The 12,753-nt window shown below is 43.3% G+C and overlaps 1 protein-coding gene across 1 annotated transcript in view; it reads right to left on the bottom strand.

The window, feature by feature from the left end:
- Window positions 1-12,753, bottom strand: part of SHOC1 (shortage in chiasmata 1) — a 420,839-nt gene that overhangs the window by 113,558 nt on the left and 294,528 nt on the right. The gene's annotated exons all lie outside the window — the stretch shown is intronic.

The following is a 12,753-nucleotide window of genomic DNA, read 5'->3' as shown; positions in this document are numbered from 1 at the left end:
TATATAAGGAGGTGTAGAATTCCCTAAATTTGTAATCAGTTTCAACAGGGTCATAAGTGACAGATTTATTACGTCTTGATTGGACTTTATTGATCAGGTTAAGGGCTCGTTTCCATCTCAGCTTTCGAACCAACATAGAGTCGACTTTGTCAGCTTGTTGTAAAAATGCTGCTGAAGTTTCTGCAGAGTAGCAGCCGCTCTCCGGGAAAGGAGAGTATTAGACTGGCCCAGACAGATTGAATCTGAGTCAGCAAGTCAGCCATGGGGTTACGTTTATGCCCTTCTAAAAGCATGGAGAGTTGCTGCTCAAGAGAGGACACTTCTGCAATTGTGCATTTACATGCGGCAGAAGCTGGGCTAATCAGTTGGCCATGAATGGTAGCCTTATGGGCCTCCCACACAACTCCTGGTGCAACATCTGGTGACGAGTTCACCTCAAAATAATCAGAAATTGCCTGTTTGATAGAGGAAAAGGTTGTTGGGGTGATTAAACCGGTTTCTGTGGTAACCATATGTTTTCTTTGGCTTTGTGATATACAGTCAGGTGCATAAATATTGGGACATTGATAGAATTTTAATATTTTGGCCTCTATTCACCACCACAATGGCTTTGAAATGAAACAAACAAGATGTGCTTTAACTGCAGACTTTTAATTTGAGGTAATTACATCCAAATCAGGTGAACGGTGTAGGAATTACAACGGTTTCTATATGTGCCTCCCACTTTTTAAGGGGCCAAAAGTAATGGTGTTTCTTGGAGTTGAGCAGAGTGCAAAGATTTCAATATATCGGGGAGGTTACCTAACAAATCTGTAACTTGTAGTGACTGAGAGAAATCTGAAGACCATGCAGCCAGAGAACAGGACCACAAATTCTCTAGATTATTAGGAATCAAGTCCCAATACAAAAATGTTGTTTTATAAGGGACGGTCTAAAACTAGATTTAACAAAGAGACTAATGGGTCACTAGGAAGAGGGGTATTAAAAGGTGGAGGGAAGGGTTGCATATAGTGTCGAATTTAGAGATACATGAAAAAATCATCATGGGTAACAGTGTATCTGTCCATCAACTCACGGTAAGGAAGTAATTTACCTCCTGGGTCAAAAACATCTTTGATAGCACTGATACCCTTAATCCGCCACTGAGAAAACTTAATATTTTCCATTGCTGGCAAGAAACAAGGATTGCCACAAAAGGTAATAAATTTAGAGAATATTGGGTTTCTATGAAGGGCTTTATTTATAGGCCACCATGCTAGATATGTATCCCAAAACAGTTAGTACGACGGTGTATGGGAAGTAATGCTTTAGGCATGTGAAGTAACGCTCTGATCATATGAATATACCAAGGCTTGTTTGATGTGGTAATTTGGAAAGTAGAACGGGCTAAAAGCCAGTCAGAGATATAACAAAAAGCCACGGCATTAGTAATAGCCAAAAGGTCAGGGATTACCAATCCTTAATCTCTACGTTGCAGATGGAGCTTTGACAAAGATATTCTAGAATTCCCTGCCTTCCAGAGAAAGGAGGTAAACAATTTATTGCATAATTTAACATCTGCAGCAGTTAATTGCAGGGGTATCATCTGAATCATATATGATATTTTCTGGAAAATAATGCTCTTAAGGACAGAGGCTCGACCAAGTAACGAGAGAGGCAAGTGAGACCAGGTTGTAAGAAGTTGGGCAATTTTAGAAATGAGAGGTGTGAAATTGGATGCGTATAATTTAGATAAACATTTAGGAATATAAACCCCAAGGTATTTAAATTTTGAGAAATTAAAATGAAAATAAGAGAGAGTAGGAGAAGAAATAATATTAGGAGGAATAGCGGTGAGAGGAAGGAGTTCAGACTCGGCAGCGTTAACATGATAGCCCACAAAAGAACCAAATAATTGAATATTTTCCAAAATTTCCAGAATAGAGCTCAAAGGGTCAGAAACAAAAAGCAGCATATTGTCTGCAAATAGTGGCATTTTAAGTTCTTGATCAGCTATCTGCAGACCTTTAAACTGGGGAAGTTTGCATAAAGCTATGGCCAATGGTTCAATGCTAATGCAAAAAGTAAGGGGGGCAGGGGGCATCCCTGTCTTGTGCCTCTGTGGCGTTCAATATGAAATTAGTGCAAATAACTCTAGAATTGGAGTAAAAGTAAAATTTACTGGAGGGTTGTAAAAAGATGGTCCCACGATACAAGGTCGAAGGCCTTCTCTGCATCCAATGATAGAATAATCTTAGGATCCGAAGATTCAGAAGACCTCAACCAATGAGCAGCAGAGAGTACCTTACAAATGTTCCCCGTAGAATGACGACCTAAAATGAAACCCATCTGGTCATTGTGTACAACTGAAGGAAGTAAAAACTTAAATCTGTCAGCAAAAAGTTTTGCGAGCAATTTATAATCAACATTTAATAGTGAGATGGGTCTATACAAACCGGGGAGACATGGATCTTTATTAGGTTTGGGTACTAAACGTATGACGGCTTCATTAAAATACCTGGGAATCACATTAGAGGGATTCCAGTAACCTGGGATAATGATTTTATAATACTCCCCAGAAAAGCCATCTGGGCCAGGTGCTTTTAAAGGTTTTAGAGACTTATTTTGCCAGTTCCACTTCCCTCAAAGTTATAGGGTAACATAGAGAAGACACCTCTTCAGGGTTCACTTTAGGTATTTGGATATATAAACTAGCCTTAGAATGTTCATCCGATAATGCAGAGGAATATATATTGGTATAAAACTGACACATAACATCCGCTATATCTTTACTAGAATTAGTAAATGTGTCATCCAAATGTTTCAATCTATGGATAAGGGAGGATGATGAGGAGCCCTTTAAAAGAATTGAGAGAAGTCTCCCTGTTTTGTTTCCAAATTTGTAAAATCTATGGTTACTATGGAAGGTATGCATATCGCCCAAAGAAGACATAAGGGCATCAAAGTTAATTTTAGATTCATTATAAAGGTTTTTTGTTTTGGGGTTAGGGGAAACGTTTAAGTTTTGATAGGCCTCTGTAAGTTGTGTCTGTAGGTGCTTAAAAGAGACTGAAAACTCCTTTTTCTTATGAGAAACGTACTCAATAATATGGCCCCGTATCACTGCTTTAGAGGCCTGCCAAAAATTCAATTGATCGTGCTGTAGGGATTGCAAATTGTGAAGTCTAAACTCCTCCCAAAAGGATTCAAGTGGGGTACAAAAGCCAAGAGAGGATATGAAATCAGTGGGAAAGCACCACAAACGAAGCCCATATCAAGGAATGCTCTGAAAGAAACATAGGTTCTATATTAGCTTCAATAACATTAGGATAAATTGTATCAGAAATCAAAAGATAGTCGATTTTAGATAAAGTACCGTAAGCAGCAGAAAGACACGTGAATTCTATATCAGTGGGTTGGAGAGTTCTCCATACGTCCGTGAGTAACAATTGTTGAAGGATAAAATGAATACCCAACTTAGGGGGAGGAGCTAGAATGTGAAGAACAGTTAGAGTCCATGTGCCGGGATGTAATGATATTAAAACCTCCACTCAAAATCAAGGGTATGGAGGAGTAAGGATATAATTTGGCTAAAAGGGATTGGAAAAAATGTTGGAATAAGTATTAGGTGCGTAAACATTACACAAAACATAACGTAGTTTAAATAAATTCACTTCTACAATTAGAAATCTGCCATCGGGATCTAGGACAGAGGTAATTATCTCAACTGAAATGTTTTTTAGCTATAATTAATACACCACGAGCTTTAGAAGCGCAAGGGGCTGAGGAAACTACTTTCCATCCTAGAGTGTTTAGCTTCAGTATTTCTGAAGGCAAAAGGTGCATCCTGTATAAAAACCACATCTAGGTGGTTTATTTAAATACAATAAGATAATTTTCCTCTTTATAGGAGAGTGAATACCCCCCACATTCCACGACCCTACCTTAAATATAGAAATATATTACAGATGTACCCAGCTAGTTTGTTGTTCAAGGCGCGCCATTCAGGGTTCTGAGTCGTTACGTGATGGAACGTTACGTGATGACTGGACTTGTGGCGTACCGTGGTATTCTTCAACTAAGGATACGCTACGGCATGTAATACAGCGCTTAACCGCTGGGTGGCTAGTGCTCCACTGTTGTAATTTGTACTGAATAACATACTGTTAAATTGGATGGATATCACATTCATGCACTGTACAGTATTTGCATGTTCGCACAACCAATATATTTAATATCACATACATACAGTTAGCTCTTAGAATGGGACGCAAATCAGTACACATACTGTACATACTGTAACTGTACAGTAGTGAAGTTGTCCGAGATGTTATCACGGTATAAACGATACTGTAGATTAATGAGATGCACGTACAGCTTTCACTGAGATGGGATGAATTATTCTCTAATGGTGTGGTACTGTGTATACAGTATATGTACTAGTACTATATAATATTTGGAAAGGAAGACAATTTTTTTATTATTAAAAACAGCAGCAGGTGGGTGGAGTGCACAAGGATGAGCCCGCTTTGTGTGGTCCTTAATATAGCTGGCTTGTGGGCTAGTGGTTAGGTGATCGCTTTGTGACAATGCTGGTCCCGGGTTCGAGCCCTGGAAAATAATATTTTTTTTTGCCACTGTCCGTTCTGGACACTCTAGTGAAACTACTGTAGTAGTGTAGTGTAGTAGTGTAGTAGTGTTGTTGAAAAGGATGTTTAAAAGTAAGGCATTACAAACTGTGCATTTAAAAAGTGCATGTCTGCACTGTGGTGGCTGTCAGCTCTGAGGGGTTACAATGGGATTTCTGGCGCATGTCCAGTGGCGGGGTTACAATGGGTTCTGTGGCGCATGCCCAGTGGAGCCAAGCAATACGCCATGTAGCGCTATGCCATGGCGCATGGAAAATCATTGCTCGGCACATGCCCAGTTGTCTGTATTACTAATGTATGCGGTTGAATTTTCACACTTGCGCCACTCTCTGCACTGTCCCAGACTCGGACACTACTGTATAGTCATTTCATGACTTCAGAAACTGCTAGTGAGCTCTGGGCCTAATTCTGAGCCGCTCGTAAGCGGCCACTCGTTCGCTCTGAGCGATGTTCGCACAACTGCGCATGCGTATGGGTCGTAATGCGCACGCGTAAACCAGTCATTGCGGTCGGAAATCGTGCGCTCGCAAAACACCGAGGGGCTGCTAATTTGATTGACAGAATGTACCGTTTGTGGGTGGTAAAAGGGGAAGGTGCTTGAAAACGGGGGAGTGGAGATCCGAACGCAGGCGTGCCTAACTATAAAAAGGGTGTTTAATTTGGGAGTGCATAATTAGTAAAGGCACGTCATCGACCATGTCACTTAGTTGTATTTTAGCCTGAACTGCTCGCAGTGATTGCGGTTGGAAAATCCTAACACAACCACTGCGAGCAGTTCTGATCCTTTCGATGTTCCCGATTAATCTAATAAATACCGGAGATGATGTGTGATGCAAGCAGCAAAGGGCATCTTTACAAAATAGCGAGCGCATTTTTCGTTCGCTCGCTTAGACATAGAGGCGTCCGCAAAGAGCGAGCGCTCAATTTAAATAGCCGGCCCCTTTTTTGGAATGACCATCCGCAAATAGTGCCCGGGTCTGAATCAGGCCCTCTGTTTGAGAGAGTCTCTGTATTACAAATTGACTGTGTGTTTAAAGCACAAACTTGCATCAATGTCGATGCTGTCCCAGACTTGTACACAATAGTGATTTCATGAGTTCAGTAACTGGTATTGGGCTCTGCTTAGGAGAGGTCTCTGTATTACAAACTGACTGTGCGTTGAAAGCGCAAACTTGCATCAATGTCAGCACGGTTGGTGCTGTGGTGGCTGTCAGCCAGCTCCGAGGGGTTATAAATGGCATCTCTGGTGCATGCCCAGTGGGAGGGTTGCATCAGGTCCCTTCCCCCAAAGCAAGCAAGAGCCTCTCATCACCATAATAAAGGACACTGTTAGCTATTTACTGTAAGCAGTCAGCTCTGCCCTTGTATCCTGAAAAGTCTACGAATAGTGACCATTGCCAAGGACACCATCCCCCATCTGCTAGGACAACTAGTGTGCCACTATGAATGTGTCTGCACTCTCTATAAAAAACTGACTGTGCGGTTGAATTTGCACTCTTGCGCCACTCTATGCGCTGTCTCAGACTTGAACACAATAGTGATTTCATGACTTCAGAAACTGGTAGTGAGTGAGCTCTGTTTTTTGAGAAAGGTCTCTGTATTACAAACTAACTGTGTTTAAAGCGCAAAATTGCGTCAATTTCGGCGCTGTTCCAGCTTTGGTCACTATGGTGATTCTCATGACCAGTAACTGGTATTGGGCTCTGTTTAAGAGAGAGTTCTCTGCATTACAAACTGACTGTGCATTTAAAGCACAAACTTGCGTCGATGTCAGCACGGTTGGCGCTGTGGTGGCTGTCAGCCAGCTCTGAGAGACGGAACACCTAACCGCTTGTCATAGCAAGACATCCCACTTTAGCTGCATTTGACTACCGACCCACTGGGCATGCGCAGTGCTGTCATCTTCCATACGCCATGGAATAGCGCTAGATGGTGTATGGCTTGGCTCCACTAGCGCTAGATGGTGTATGGCTAGATGATGTATGGCATGTACCAGAAAACCCATTACAACCCCTCCACTGGGCATGCACCAGAGATCCCATTTGTAACCCCTCAGAGTTGGCTGACAGCCACCACAGCACCAACCGTGCTGACATTGACACGTTTGCGCTTTAAACGCACAGTCAGTTTGTAATGCAAAGACCTCTATCAAATAGAGCCCACTACCAGTTTCTGAAGTCATGAAATCACTATTGTGTACAAGTCTGGGATAGCGCCGACAGTGCTGACAGCAAATAAGCGTCTATGGAGGGTAGTACAGTATATACTGTAGTAGCACAGAGGTGGGTAATGGAGTTACACACAGCAGCATTGCAACTAAAACAAGATTGCCCATCTTGACATATACGATGACGTATGACACACTCAAGACAGGTGCAACCTCAGTATTGCAGGAGTCTGTAGTCTAGTGGTTAGAAATCAAACCACTACATGCAGGCATCTGTACAACCCGTTTCCGGGGTTCGAGACCTGGAAGGTTACACTTTTTATTTTTTATTATTATTATTACACAGTGTGTAATACGGACATCCCACTTTCACTGTGTGTGAATCAAGACCTGCTATGATCTTCCATATGCCATGGCATAGCGCTACATGGGTTTGGGTATGGCTATGGCGCGGCAGCACTGGGAATGCACCAGAGATACCGATGCAACCCCTCCACTGGGCATGCACCAGAGATCCCATTTGTAACCCCTCAGAGCTGGCTGACAGCCACCACAACACCTACCATGCTGACATTGACGCATGTTTGTGCTTTAAATGCACAGACAGTTTGTAATACAGACCTCTCTCTCAAACAGAGCCCACTACCAGTTGCTGGTTATGAGAAATCAATATAGTGTCCAAGGCTGGGACAGTGCCAACTTTGACGCAATTTTGCGCTCTAAATGCACTATCAGTTTGTAATATAGAGACCCCTCTTTTAAACAGCCTAATACACTACTAAGTCATGAAATCACTATACAGTACTGTAGTCTGGGATACAGTGTGTGAATCCCGACACACTGGGCATGCGCAGTAGAAATAGGCTTGAAACGCTATACTGTGCGACTAGCTTTGTGCTGTACGTGGGTACTGTATTGGTGCGCCATACACCCCTTTCTTGAGCACACAGAGTCATAAAGTACTGTAGCATAGAAATGCCAGAATTTGTGGATAATGTATTAGTGAAGATTTAAAAAAAAATATTTATATATATTTTAAAGGTCTCGAACCCACGGGACAAGAAGATGGTAGAAGCAGTGAGGCTAGGCATTAGCCCCCTAGCTCACATGCCTCAACCCTATACAACTGTAGTTTCTAAAGTCATGGAATCACTACAATGTCCGGGACAATGCCGACAGTACTGTACTTACATTACCACAAGTGTGCACAGTCAGTACAGTAATACAGATAACTGGGCATGCGCAGTGCTATGAGACTCAAGATGTCACAGCGTAGCATGTGACTAGCAATGTGCTATATGGCGTATGGAGCAACAAACTACATTAGCTGGGCACATCTACATATACAGTATAATGTATTGAGTTTAGTAAGGGTTGGATAACAATACTGAACTACTGCAGTGAACATTTTAAAAAAAAATTGTCAAGGTCTCGAACAGGTGGACAGGAAGTGTAAGCAAGTCGGTTCACCTAACCCCTTGCTCACAAGCCTGTCCTAGTAAGATTTGCATCTGTCGTGTATGTGATGTGACGACTGTGAATTACAGTACTGCATGTGTAGTGAGCCTCCTTGTAGCTCGACTGGTGTATGGAGTGGCTCCATTGTGTGTGACTCCCGACACACTGGGCATGTGCATTACTACTACAGTATACAGTATGAGCCTTCTTACGCCACAGCTATGGAGCGGCTCCACTGGGCATGCACCAGAAATCCCATTGCAACTCCTCCACTGGGCATGCACCGGAGATCCCATTTGTAACCCCTCGGAGCTGGCTGACAGTCACAACAGCGAGAAACCGCGCTGACATTGATGCAAGTTTGCGCTTTAAATGCACAGTCAGTTTGTAATACAGAGACCTTTCTCTTAAACAGAGCCCACTAGCAGTTTCTGAAGTCATGAAATGACTATTGTGTACAAGTCTGGGACAGCGCAGAGTGGCACAAGTGTGAAAATTCAATCGCATAGTAATACAAACAACTGGGCATGCGCAGTGATGATCTTCCATACACCATGGCATAGCGATACATGGCATATGGATTGGCTCCACTGGGCATGCACCACAGATTCCATTGTCATTGTAACCCCTCCACTGGGCATGCGCCAGAGATCCCATTTGACAGCCTTCATAGCGCCAACCGTGCTGACATTGACGCAAGTTTGCGCTTTAAATGCAGTCAGCCTGTAATACAGAGACCTCTCTCTCAAACGGAGCCCACTACCAGTTACTGAACTCATGAAATCACTAAAGTGTACAAGTCTGGGACAGCATCTACACTTACGCAAGTATGCGCTTTAAATGCACAGTCAGTTTGTAACACAGAGAGCTCTCTCTCAAACAGAGCCCACTACCAGTTGCTGTTCATGAGAAATCACTATAATGTCCAAGTCTGGGACAGCGCCGACATTGACGCAAGTTTGCGCTCTAAAGTATGTACTGTAATACAGACATCCCACTTTCGCTGCGTTTGACTCCCGAAATACTGGGCATACACAGTGCTGTGATCTACCATACACCATGGAACATGGTGTATGGCTTGGCTCCACTGGGCAAGCGCCGCCAGAAATTCCATTGCAACCCCTCCACTAGGCATGCGCCAGAGATCCCATTTGTAACCCCTCGAAGCTGGCTGACAGCCACCACAGCGCCAACCGTGCTGACATTGACGCAAGTTAGCACTTTAAACACAGTCAGTTTGTAATACAGAGAGCTCTCTCTCAAACAGAGCCCAAGATGTAAAAAATAAATATATATATATTTTTAATGTCTTGAACCCAGGGGACAAGAACATGGGAGAAGCAGTCAGACTAGGCATTAGACCGATAGCCCGAGCGCTTCACCCATTACTCCAGTACTGTAGTTTGTAAAGTAATGAAATCACTACAATGTCTAAGTCTGGGACAGGTACTTACATTGGCGCAAGTGTGCAATTTCAACCTCACAGTCAGTGTGTAATACAGATCTTAATGATTTAAAACTTTATTAGACAGTCTTCTACCGCTTTATTATACATTCCTGATTCAATGTGGAAAACGCTGTACTACTGTATCGTGTACTGAATCACTGCTTCTGTCATCCAATCATCGGGCGGTGATAGAGAATATGCATTGGAAATCAGATGCATGCGAAAAAGTTTAGGAAAAGTGACACCTGGTGGGCAAAAAGTTGTATTACACGTTATGACTTTTTTCCAGCACTACACTACATTATGAAACTTTCTGTGTGGCGCGACTCATGGCGTGGTGTGTGGCGCGCGGTGCATGGCGCGCTTCATAGCGTATGGAGCAACAAACTAGCTGGCAGTGGTGTACAGAAAACTGGAGTATTTCAAGAATATACATAATAATGAGGGGATGGGGGTGAGGGAAGATACAAAAGGGAGGGAATGCTAGGGAAAACACAAAAATAAAAATAAGAAAGACATGAAACAAAGAGACCATAAGTAAGTCTCCATCAATATACTCAATAGTAAGACTTCTTGGTATATAGCAATATAATATACAAAAAGCAAAGTGTTTGGAGTGAGAATGCTCCTAGACACAACTAGCCATAACATGTAGATTTATAAAGAAATAGTAACAAATTCTGCAATCTTTAAAATAATAACAACTGCTGACACAAAATAGAAAAACAGAAAAATGCAGAAGCAGTGTAGAACCTAGAGACATCACAGGAAGAATATACTGGGCCAAAAAATTACTTCTCCACATACAAAATGAAATCAGTATCTCAGAGTAAATATAAACATGCTGCATCAGAGACATGAGACAATATGCCTAGAAAGTAGAAAGACAAATAATAAAACATTAGCTCAGGGATGTTGGGCATCCACCTGTGACTCCTCTGCGAGATAGGCCTCAGCATCAGGTGCAGTTTTGAAATCCTTGAAGGAGTCGCCATCAAACAATCTTAAATGAGCAGGGTATAATAAAGCAAATTTACGGCTCATCTGTGCCAAACGAGAGCAAACCGGCGAGAAAGCCGTAAGAGCTCGGGATGGTTCCGGTGAATATTGAAAAATAAAGAGCTTGGTGCAGACCAAATGGCTTCTTTGTGTATAAAGCTTAAACAGTGAAACAGCATGACTCGTGGTCTGGAAATCGCATTAGGACGAGATGGACCAGTCCGGTAAGCTCTTTTGATTCTCATATCTGAGAAAGCAATGGAAATGCCCAATAGATCAGGTAGAGTGTGTTGGAGAAAATGAAATAAATCCTGACCTTTAATAGATTCAGGGAGCCCAACCACCCTCAGGTTGTTTCTTTGTAACCTATTTTCTAGATCGTCCAACTTCTGCCATACTTGCACATCAAATTTTTTAAGGGAGGAGGTTAAATCCTTCAAAGTAGCAATCTCTTGAAAGTTTTCTCTTACTGTATAGTTTGAACTCACTTTAAGAGCTGCTTACACTGGCTTTTAATATCAGAAACCAGAGCTGTAACTAGACTTTTATGGTGCCCTGTGCCAGAGAGAGCATTTTTGAAATAGGGACACAAGATAGTGCACCTGAAAAAGGGCCATGGGTTCCTGGGGAAGGGCCAGGGAAGAGATAGGGGAGGCCAGGAGATGCTGGGGATAAAAGAAGAGGAAGCTACAAGTGAGAATGATAATAAATAGGAAAATTGACAGGCCTGAACAGCGCCCCCTGCACTGTGGTGCCCTGTGCCACAGCACAGGTCGCACTACCCTAGTTACGGCCATGTCAGCAACAGCCTGCTGCAAAGCAGCAGAGTGAGATTCAGCTTGCTTCTCCAATAAAGGTTGCAAAGTCTCCCTGACAACCTGGACAACATTCTCATATGTGAGGGAAGGTACAGTACCTGACTTAGCAGGAGACTGGGGTCTGGTTAGATGCCTCCATGTGTGTGTCAGAAGGCTGTGAGGACTGCAGGGATCCGGCGTCAGTGTGAGGCATGGCGGCCTTCTTGGATGCAGCTCCACAATCTGCCTCAGGCTTGGAGCGATGCGGTTTTTCCCATCATGGCTGAGCGATCCATAAACAAAGGTAAGTACTTTGGGCGGGGGGGTTCAGGAGGCGCAGGATACGCAGAATGGGAGCCGGTAAGAGCTTAGCGTCGCTGTATGGCTAGCGGGCACCGGAGCTGAGGAGAAAGCCGGCTCACTCCATAGCCGCCGGAACCGGAAGTCACTGACTGGTTCGTATAATTATTTTTCTAATTGACATGCAGTTTCTATGTCAATAGGAACCCTGTGCAAACTTGACGACTTTTTGGCTACGTCCTTCGGGAGGGAACAGCCTGGTCGATAGTATGCAGCTGAGTGGGCAGTGTGTGTGTGTGGGTGACACACAGTGCCAGATTAAGGTCTATATGGGTCTGGAGCTTAAATTTATGAAGGGCCTATTGTATGTCACTGCAGGGGGTGTGACCAGTGCCATGGGGGTGTGACTAGTGATGAGGGAGTAGTGACCAGTGTTGTGGGCAGTGGTCTGTCTAGAGTGTTGTGACTAGTGCCTACCTTCAAAAACCTCAATCTCCCTCTCATCTTCGCTTATATCTGTACTGTAATTTGAGAGTCTACAAATGAACAAAGAGAAACACCCCTAGGAATGGACATCGATGCTCGATGGTTTAACACCATCAATGTTTTTCTTCTGATGGTAGCTGCCATTGAATAGTGCAAAAGCGACTGGCCATCCGATGTTAAAATACAGCTGAATTCAGCTATTTAACATCAAGACCAGCCATGAGTCACTATTGCACATGCGCAAATATTGTTTTTTGTTCATGTGAAAATCATAACGTTTCAATGGCTGAAGCCCAGCCACCATTAAATGGTTGGTTTCCAATATCTATCCCTGAACGGATTCGGTATGGAATCCCGGCTGCCGTATGGCCGGCAGTTCGATTCCCGGCAGCCCGGCAGATCAGCAGAGCCCGGCAGCGGAAGCCCGACAGCGCTGGAAATCCCGATTGTCCCTACGGTAAGTATAAACTA

The sequence above is a fragment of the Taudactylus pleione genome, unplaced genomic scaffold (assembly GCF_031769625.1).
Source record: "Taudactylus pleione unplaced genomic scaffold, aTauple2 ptg000967l, whole genome shotgun sequence".
Taxonomy (NCBI): domain Eukaryota; kingdom Metazoa; phylum Chordata; class Amphibia; order Anura; family Myobatrachidae; genus Taudactylus; species Taudactylus pleione.
This window is presented reverse-complemented; position numbering and strand designations above follow the sequence as displayed.